Here is a 10,583-nt window from a genome sequence, read left to right on the forward strand (position 1 = left end):
ACTACACGCCACCTCTGTAAGCTGAAGAGAAGAAATGCCACTTGTAGGTGAAAAAAATGCATTTAATTATTTCCTTTAGGTTAAGTAATGTTGCTGTAAGGAAATCCTCTGCTGTAGACCATTGGTGCCAGTGAAGTCCAGGGCTGAAGGGAGTTACAATGGGATGTAAATGTCCCATGTGTTTGGCATTCTGCCCACAGGGGGTATTATGGCTTTTGCTCCCAGCTGGCAGCAACCCAGCTCTGCTATTACGTAATCATGCCTGCTCCTGCTTTTATGCAGTTCTCATACATAACCTAGAGTATAGATAAAGAATCATATCAGGTTTAATTCTGACAGGTCCCCCCAGAAGCCCTACCTCCCAGAGTGAGCCTGTTCTTGCTGACAGCATTATAGCTGGTGTCCCTTTTTCTCTGTGTTGTCACAAGGAGTCCTAGACAGACCTCCTGGATTCAGAAGCCTGATTTTTGTGCAAACTACTTGGGCATGCACATTCAGATGCTTATGAGGGTGTGAATGAATGAAGCTGGTTCTAAATAAATATGAAATTTGCTTCCTTTATGCTGCCTGAATTTATGGTTTGCTATGTTGCTGCTGTTGATTATGTAAGAAATAAGGGCAAAGAGAGCCAGTGCCTTTTAAAATTTGAAAGGATGAAGCCAGTCTAAAGAGAGTATTAAGGGAAGGTTGAGAGAAAGGACTAGATGCAAATACTTTCAGTGTATCTGATGCCTTCTCCCAGGAAGTTGGATGGTGCACTGGACAACCTCATTTAGGGAGTGGCATCTCTGCCCGTGATAGGGGTGTTGGAATTGGAAGATTCCTAAAGTCCCTTCCAACCCAGACCATTTGATGATGCTATGATTCTGGAAGACTTAAAATACCAGTCCAGGGTTTAGGAGCATGTTGATTTATCTGTGGTCTCTATTGAAGATTTCTGCTCAATATAAATTGAGGAATCTGATGGCTTGTTTAGGAGGCGTGACACTGAGAGTGGGTTTGGCTTGACTTTCAGGGACAAGATAGAAATTGCAGCCAGAAGGGAATGAACAGACATTCTGTCCCTGCTTTCCTGTCTCTCCAGTGCATTTTATCTTTGTAGATTACTGCTATTTCCTTGACCTGAACCTCAATTGCTCAGTACTGAGTGAAGGAGCAGCCTTATCTGTCACGGTCGAGTATATTGACATTTGATTGGCACAATCTCATCTCTAGCCAAAGTCCTGTGCCACCCTGTCCTTAACCCAGCAAAGCCAATCAGGGTTAGCCTTCAGTTCTAAAGTCCTGGTTGAAGGAGTTCCCCCAGGAAGGGAGACCCCTTCCCTCCTCTCCTCTCTTCTAACTTAGTACTGAGCTACTAATAAAAGCAGCTTGGAAGATGTCAGTAAACATGCTCATCTGATTCACTTCATAGCATTAACAGGAGAAATAAACATGTCATTAGACACAAAGAGGAGTGGTAAATAAAATAAATAAAAACGTTTACAATTTGTTGAAATGAAGTGCATCAACAAAAGTGCCAATTATGTACTTTGCAGAACAAATCCAGCAGGAACTCTTAATTGCAAAGGCTATCTCTTAAAGTGAAGCTGTGCCAAAATCTCTGTAGCCATGTTGGAACTGGGCTGCCTCAAAGTGAACCAAAGCAGAACTTCAAAGCAAGTGTATCCTCCGTGCTCCTAATTATAGGAGGAGGAAGGGGAGAGTGTCACAGAAAAGTAAAATTTACACCTTCCATTTTCCCTCAATGTTTATTGACAATGTGTTTCTTTTCCTTTGTCACAACTAGAGACTTTTGGATTTAAGGTCTTGCAATACACCCAAACTTTCAGTTTCTCAGCTTGCATTAGAGATTGCATTATTTTTTATTCTGTGTCTCTCAGATGTACTAACATGCATGTACTCATGGCAACAGTGCATGCAGCACAGCTATTGCTGTGTTGAGTTTGTAGTCTGAGTTTAATTTGACTTCCTAGAGTGGGATTGTCCAGTCTTTGCTGAGCCACTTGCAGTAAAACACCAGTGGCACTAATTCCGTTTGTTGTGGCTGCCTCCTTTCTACTGCACAAAGTATATACAGTGAGTATTGCAGAGGGGAAGAATGACTCTGAGTGCAGTCAGATCTGGCTGGAGGTGATATTGCTGGCTTGCCAGGTCATATTCGAGTTGGGCAAGGTGAAGTCTATTTTAGTTGAACTGCATCCTTCAATGTTTCTTCTGTTCATTTGGAAACAAGAACATTCTTCAAAGTTTCATCTGTTGTTCTGGTTCATGGGTGGGACTTTGCTGTGTCTGGAGGTGAAGAGCTGTGCTCTGTCCTGCAGCTCCCAAGCTGTGCTAGTGACAGGCTGGATTCATAAGGGAGCTCCTATATCCTCAGGCTATTTCTGAATGTAATATTTTTGTTCATGTGAAAAGCTGCAGGTGACTTAGTGAACAAAGTAACCTACCTGTACACAAATGCTTTTAACAGAAACCTGTCTCCAGTGCTCTCGATTCTGCCGCAGACTGGGATCCTTCAACAGCTTGAGACTGGACTTAACTCTATGCATACTTTGTGCCTTCAGGAGATAACCAAAGTTTGTATTTGAGTAACAATATTTTAAAACAAGCTTTTAAATTTACATCGGAGAAATGTTTAAGGTTTTATTCTTGCTTCCCTTCCAAAGGACTTCAAGGAAAGCATGCAGATTCAGACCAAATCCGCTTGACTTTTGCAAAATCAGTGCTTGATGGGTGTTCAGCCAGGCCCAAATTTATACCCTGTTTTGAGTATTACTAGTTATTGACAATATGCCTGCTTACATTTTGATGTCATGTTGTTTTGAACATCTTAGGATGCCTGAAGTACAGAACCATAGACTCATGGAATGGTTGGGTTGGAAGGGACCTCAAAGATCTTTCATAGTTTCAGCCCCCTGCCATGGGAACACATTCCACTGGACCAGAGCAACTGAACTTTATAGAGGTGTTCTGTGAAGGTTGGAAGGAAGAGGTTGGGAGGGGTATTTTTAGTGTGTACTTTGTTGTTTTCTGGTTTGGTTTCTTTTTTTAAATCCAAATGACTTTTATTGGCTGTTATAGTTTTATTTGTGATCTAGTTTTATGGATTTATAGCGTAAGTGTTTTATCAGATAGTTTTGTGGCTTCATTTTCAAATGTACTGTAAAGGAGGTGATAGCTTTAACAACCCTTAAAAGGTATTTGGGGGGAATTTTATAGCAAACTGCTGTGATCTCATAAATCAAGTATGACTGGACTGCCGGAGTTGAACAAGAGACTTCTAGGGGCTACACAGAACATCACTGGTGTTTTATGGGGATAGCATTTTTCCCTGAGTCCTCACTGAAAGCTCCTCACTTTGCTTTGGCAACTACGTTATTTTTCCTTGCCTCCTTTTTTGTTGCCATCTCTTCTGGAATGAATTTTCTTACTGTTCCTTAGCTGATTTGTTGCAATCAGTATTGCTTATGCCACTTTTTATCCAGCATAAGCTGCTCCAGGTATCTTTGCTCACCAAAGCCCTTCTGTTGCCTTTTCTCTAAAAAGAGTGATAAATAATTGCTCAATTTAGATTCTGGGCTCAGTTTAGAGTCCCAAGAAGGTGCCAGTCTAGGCACTAAACTAAAGCTTCAGTGCAGTATCCTGTCACTAAGATGTCAGGGAAGTGATCCCTGTTGAGGTGGTTTCCTGAAGCTCTATCTCCCAAGGGTGTTTTGTTTTATCAATCTCTTTGCCAAATACATTTTGAGTTACTAGCCTTGTGTGTCAGCACTTCAACAACATCAGAAAATTCCATCACTCTGCAACAGGGTGAGGTCAGAAAGTATGATTGTTAGTTTTGCAGGATGAGAAACAACTGTCCTGCCACACATTTAATAATAGACACCACCACTCCTTGTCTTTTATTCTTCCAACTGCTGATTTAATTATAACACATTTTCTACAGTGAAAGTCTGCTTCTCAAAGCAGCCCTTAACATGAGGTGGGAATTGGCCTTCTCTAACATCCTGGGAACTTGCCCATAGGGAAACAGCAGTGGTGGAAATCTTGTACTGGTTTCTGCAATCAGAGTGCTGGATTGCAGTTGTCTATCAAATCTTTGGAGACTGCTTCCACTGTGTAGATCTTAATTGTATTTAGTCCTATGTCAAACTTCATCGTTATTTACAGCAATCATAGAATCACAGAATGGTTTGGGTTGGAAGGGACCCTAAAGATCATCTGATTCCAATCCCTGTCATAGTAAGGACACCTTCCTAGTGGAAGGTCGTTCAGACCTCCATCCAGCCTGGCCTTGAACACTGCCAGGGATGGGGCATCCACAGCTTCTCTGGGAAACCTGTGCCAGTGCATCACCACTCTCACAGTAAAGAACTTAGCAGTATTTCCAAGTACCAGGCATCATGATTGTTAATATATTATATCATGGACTGTGATTTTTTGTTAGTTACTCATTTAAATTCTCAGACTCCTCCTACATATTTAAAAGCCCACAGAAAATGTGGGGCTGATGTAAAGTGCCATAGCTTCATGATAGCCAGAGATCTGTTTTGAGATGTGAGGGAATATATTACTCATATGTAGCCAGCAAAAATTTCAGACACTGACTTCAAAAAAATATTCTTGGAGATGGCTTGTAAGCTGCACGAGTAACACTCTTCTTTCAACTTTGTTCACTAATTCTGTAGCAAATTGAGAAAATATTATATGGCAAAAATAACTACACAGTATTTTTAAAATCTAATAGTTCCTTAGTTAACTTTTGGTTACAGGCAAAACTAAGTTCTGATTTTTTTCTGTGTACTGCTTATTCATGTTCTCAAATTTTAACCCATGTAATAGTAAGGACATGCTTATATAATTGCATCATTGACAAAATTCTTAATCTGATGTTTAATTTTAAATCCTTGCAGTTCTACAATAGATGATTTTGAAAGAGATGGTCATTAATGTGATCAAGACTGCATTTTTGTTTTCAAAGAACATACTGTTAAATCAGAATTGTGGCTTACTTTAAGTATAATCATTTGCAGGATCTTGTTTTCTCAGTTTATGGAAGTGTTTTCAATAAAATGGGAAATATTTGATAGAGCTAGTTAGACTAAGTGGGAGACAAAAAAACATTTTCATCCTAGAAAGCTTTCCAAGTGATATTAAAAAATATTTATCTAGAGTTCAGAAATTCTCTAAAAATAGTTTTGTTTTTCTAAAGCAAGAAATAATTTGGAAGCTTTGAGAAGAATAGATAAGTGAGAACATCCCTGAGAAATGACACTGATTACTGTCTATCTTCCTACACATGTTATCTACATTATGGTAAAAGAGTTTTTGTTCCAAATGTTGCCATCCTCCCAGTGTCTTTCATTTCTCCTTGTGATTCCTGATTATGGGATCACTTTTAGACATTTACTGAAGTAAAAATGTAAGGGAGGCACTATTTTTGTTACACATTGCTGGAAGTTGCTTCATTGTTTGGATGGAATTTACCTAATATTTCTCAGTCATGTACACATTTGGACAAATATTTATAGTTTCAAATAACTCAGAATCATTTAGCTAATAGAAGAAGACCTTCTTACCAGAAAAAGTTGATTCTTTCCCAGAAGCTTGCAGCAAGGAATGTTACAGATTCCCGAAACGCACATTTGAGTTGCACGATCATCACTTGCGCTGCAGAGGCCTTACCGAGACTGGAATTAGTAAATTAAGTCCTTTTTGCCTGTGTTTCTACATTTTGGACTGTAATTTTTCTAATTTCAAGAGGAGTATTCAAGGGGAGTAGTAAATGCACATTCCCCTCATTATGTATCCATGTTTTTAGAGTTGTCATTTTTTCATAAAATATAAACTACAGACCATCACAAAGACAAGATAAATAGAAAAAACTGTTTTTCTAATCAAGGAATTTCTGTTTGACTTGATTTTTTGAAAGGGAAGGGAAGGTGCGGGAAGGTGCGGGAAGGTGCGGGAAGGTGCGGGAAGGTGCGGGAAGGGAAGGTGCGGGAAGGTGCGGGAAGGGAAGGGAAGGGAAGGTGCGGGAAGGGAAGGGAAGGTGCGGGAAGGGAAGGGAAGGGAAGGTGCGGGAAGGGAAGGTGCGGGAAGGTGCGGGAAGGGAAGGGAAGGTGCGGGAAGGGAAGGGAAGGGAAGGTGCGGGAAGGGAAGGGAAGGGAAGGGAAGGTGCGGGAAGGGAAGGTGCGGGAAGGGAAGGTGCGGGAAGGGAAGGTGCGGGAAGGGAAGGTGCGGGAAGGGAAGGGAAGGTGTGGGAAGGGAAGGGAAGGGAAGGGAAGGTGCGGGAAGGGAAGGGAAGGGAAGGGAAGGGAAGGGAAGGGAAGGGAAGGGAAGGGAAGGGAAGGGAAGGGAAGGGAAGGGAAGGGAAGGGAAGGGAAGGGAAGGGAAGGGAAGGGAAGGGAAGGGAAGGGAAGGTGCGGGAAGGGAAGGGAAGGTGCGGGAAGGGAAGGGAAGGGAAGGTGCGGGAAGGGAAGGGAAGGTGCGGGAAGGGAAGGTGCGGGAAGGGAAGGTGCGGGAAGGTGCGGGAAGGGAAGGGAAGGTGCGGGAAGGGAAGGGAAGGTGCGGGAAGGTGCGGGAAGGTGCGGGAAGGGAAGGGAAGGGAAGGGAAGGGAAGGGAAGGGAAGGGAAGGGAAGGGAAGGGAAGGGAAGGGAAGGGAAGGGAAGGTGCGGGAAGGTGCGGGAAGGGAAGGTGCGGGAAGGGAAGGTGCAGGAAGGGAAGGTGCGGGAAGGGAAGGTGCGGGAAGGGAAGGGAAGGGAAGGGAAGGGAAGGGAAGGGAAGGGAAGGGAAGGGAAGGGAAGGGAAGGGAAGGGAAGGGAAGGGAAGGGAAGGGAAGGGAAGGTGCGGGAAGGGAAGGGAAGGGAAGGTGCGGGAAGGTGCGGGAAGGTGCGGGAAGGGAAGGTGCGGGAAGGGAAGGGAAGGGAAGGGAAGGGAAGGGAAGGGAAGGGAAGGGAAGGGAAGGGAAGGGAAGGGAAGGGAAGGGAAGGGAAGGGAAGGGAAGGGAAGGGAAGGTGCGGGAAGGTGCGGGAAGGTGCGGGAAGGTGCGGGAAGGGAAGGGAAGGGAAGGGAAGGGAAGGGAAGGGAAGGGAAGGGAAGGAAGGAAGGGAAGGGAAGGGAAGGTGCGGGAAGGTGCGGGAAGGTGCGGGAAGGTGCGGGAAGGGAAGGGAAGGGAAGGGAAGGGAAGGGAAGGGAAGGTGCGGGAAGGTGCGGGAAGGGAAGGGAAGGGAAGGGAAGGGAAGGGAAGGGAAGGGAAGGGAAGGGAAGGGAAGGGAAGGGAAGGGAAGGGAAGGGAAGGGAAGGGAAGGGAAGGGAGAAGAAACATAAATGTATCAAATATGTACCAAGTTTTCACTTCTGTTGAAAAACAAGCCCCAGTTGTATCACCTGGGGGAAAGAATGTGCCGACATAGTTTTTGCTTTTCCTTTAGCTAACAAGGTATTTATCTGTATTGTCAGTATGCAAGCAAACACGTGCCAGACAAAGGATCAGACACAAACAAAGTAAGGTACCTATCAGTTCCTGTTTTCTACATACTCCCATATTTTTTAACAGTGGAGTGTTTTGCAGAACAGAAGTTTTCTGAGTGCCTTTGATGAAGGGGAAATACTTGGCTAAGAGATTGTTTCTATTAGTGTGGCTGGGATGTAAGAAAGTTCACATTTGGGAGTGGATAAAAAATCCAAAATGGCCAGTCATCAGTAATTTGGGCAGTGCATGGAGACTGGGAGGTGAGTGTGAAAGGAAATGGGAGAGACAGGTGGAGACCATGTTGGGCAAAGCTGATGAGATGAGATCTTGTGCCTTGGCAGTGTGAGCCAATGAAGACTTCTGGAGCAGCCCCAGCTCAAGAGATTCAAGAGGACATTTTCTGTCAGAGTGATGTGGTTCCAGTATGGAGTATAGCCAGAGAGCTACTTCTGGTTTTTTCCACAAAAAAAAAACCAAAAAAACCCAAACCAAACCAAACCAAACCAAACCAAAACAAAAAAACAAAAACCAAACCAACAAACAAAAAACCCCCCCACCCCGAGTAATTTCCTTTAGCAGACTTTCATCAAGTAGGAGGTCTAAACATCTTGCTGTTCTTATCAATGTTGATACAATTGTGTCAGCAACTTGGCAGAATTTTTTTATCTAACAGAATGTTAGAGAAACTTGCTAAGGTGCGCAGTTTGCTGTATTGGAGCCGTAGGCACATTAAAGGAGTATAAAGCTGACCTGCATCTAAAAATAGAAAGACCTGGCAGATTGCAAATGGAAATCTGCGTCATACATTTTTATTTGAACAAACCTAACTGTAAATCAGATATGGGCATAAGAGATGATTTGTCTTAAAATTAGCACAGGGTTCCTGTTTGAAGAACTGGGTCTAAATCATGTCTGGACATAATGAAAGGTTTCTTTTCAAACTGTTGTAGGCAAATGCTGATAATACCAATGCAGTGTCAGGTACATAATGCCTTTTTAAAAAAAATCTACCTGAAGTTTTTTATCTATCTAAAAAAAAGTGAATTAAAACAAAGCACACCTTGTTGGTTACTCCCAGTGCGTGCCCAACACTGTTTCTATGTGCTAATATGGCCATCTGTTATTAGCTTAGCTCAAAAGTTTCACATAGGCAGATGGGACAGTGCTTTAGAAGTCCTGTACGGTATCACTTAATTAAAAAAAAAAAATCTAGACAGTCATCCTTGTGATATAAACAGTGACTTGTCATAATCTTGATTGTGTCAATCCATTAAATGTTTATCAGCTAAGATAGAGGCTTAAGTTCCTTTAAAAGTCTGGATGGATGGATATAGACATGGACCCACAAACAAGATATGGCATAACGGTGTAAGTTATGGATTTATAAAAATAAGCTGCTGAGTGCCTTCCCATAGGACTCACAGCACAGCACAGCCACCCTGCAGCGAGAGCACCACAGCACCATGTGAGGAGGGCATGCTCAAGGGCAGCTTCTCTGAAATGCTGGGTGTGTGCTGTAAATCCACACCCTGCTCAGCTCACAGCAACTCATTTAGCAGTCATGTCTTCATATCTTTCTATCAAGTAGAATTGTTTTTATTGAAAGAACAACCTGAACCTTCTTTTTTTACATATAATTATGATGAGCACAGTGAGAATATGTGCAGGGGAAAAAAAAAAACATCCTGGACTAACTGGATGGTTCTTGTGACTGTGAGAGGTTCTGCATCCCAGAAAGGCACCTCTGAAAATCTGGGCTTTACTCTGGAAAAGTTTCCTGAGAATGGGACTGAAGCATCTGGGCATAGGCCACTGTTGTTTATCAGCACATATGAAATATGGACCTGATGCATCCTCTCAACTGATTGGTGAGAGGCTTGATTTTTATGTTTACTGCCTCTGGATAAAACATTTGCTGGCCCTCACCTGCTTGCAGTGACTGTGCACACATTGTAAGGCTGGTCTGTACATGCAGCATGGCCATTTGTCAAGGGTTCCTAGACACTTGATAGCCCCATTGGAGCAGCAGCTACCTCACATCCAGAAACAAGGAGAAATGGACCAAGTACCTAAAGGGAAGAAGAGGGGGTGTGTGGGCAGAAAGCCTCAGAAGTTTGGTGACTACTTCATGACTGCTGGATAATTTGCATGCTTTAGCACATAAAGCACTGTAACTATTTTAAAGGTCCAGGTGCTTGGCCTGTTCATTACTTTCTCAAAGCCAAACTTCTACTCTGTACCAGGAGACAGAAACCACTGAAAGTTTCCAATGCTGTTCTTTTTCCTTTATGGCTTTTCTGTTTCAGATGAAAACAGTATCTATGACTTAAAATTTCTGCTTAAACCTATGTTCCCCCATTTCCATATTTGTGATGTGACACTACAGGAATATTACCATACCTTCTTGCCTGGTCCTCCAGTCATTAGACCCAGAGAGGAGTGGTTAGATCTAGGATGGTTAACAGTGCTAGAGCCCAACTGGAGAGGACAGAAGCATTTTCTCTTTGAGTAACTGAAGTTGTTTTAAATGAAGCTAGAGAGCCATTATCTATTTTTAAAAGAGGAGAGGTGGGGTAAAGTGGAATTATATTGTGAAGTCTGATTTCAGAAACTCTCTGTGGATTTCCTGTATTCTCTGGGGAGACTAGGTGCTGTGGAGCATGTGACTGAAGTGAATATGGACCTTAAGAAGGCAGCTTTACCCATTAGTCTTACTGCTTATACATTTTGAGTACACAGAATGGCTTTTCCTTTTTTCCCCCTTTGTTTAGGTTATGCCTGCTCAGCCTGCCTTCAGTTTCTGCATATCCTACTCTACATATGAAGCAATCTCTCCATACTAATTGCTTAAAAGTCAATTTCTCAGAATATTCCACCTATTTAAATTGTTTGCAATAGTAAGAACAGAGAGCAAATGCAGAAAATGAGACCACAACTTAAGTGGATTTTTTTTTAAATTAAATGAGTGGAAAATATTTATGGGATTCATTGTTCTCTAAACTGTAAAAGCTACTATTGAATTCCTGTTTGTCTTGAGTAAACACTTACTCCTGGAACCTTCAAGCAGTGTTTTTCTTTATATCAGGTGTGCACTTCAAATGCCAA

Source organism: Hirundo rustica, chromosome 5 (assembly GCF_015227805.2).
Source record: "Hirundo rustica isolate bHirRus1 chromosome 5, bHirRus1.pri.v3, whole genome shotgun sequence".
NCBI lineage: Eukaryota > Metazoa > Chordata > Aves > Passeriformes > Hirundinidae > Hirundo > Hirundo rustica.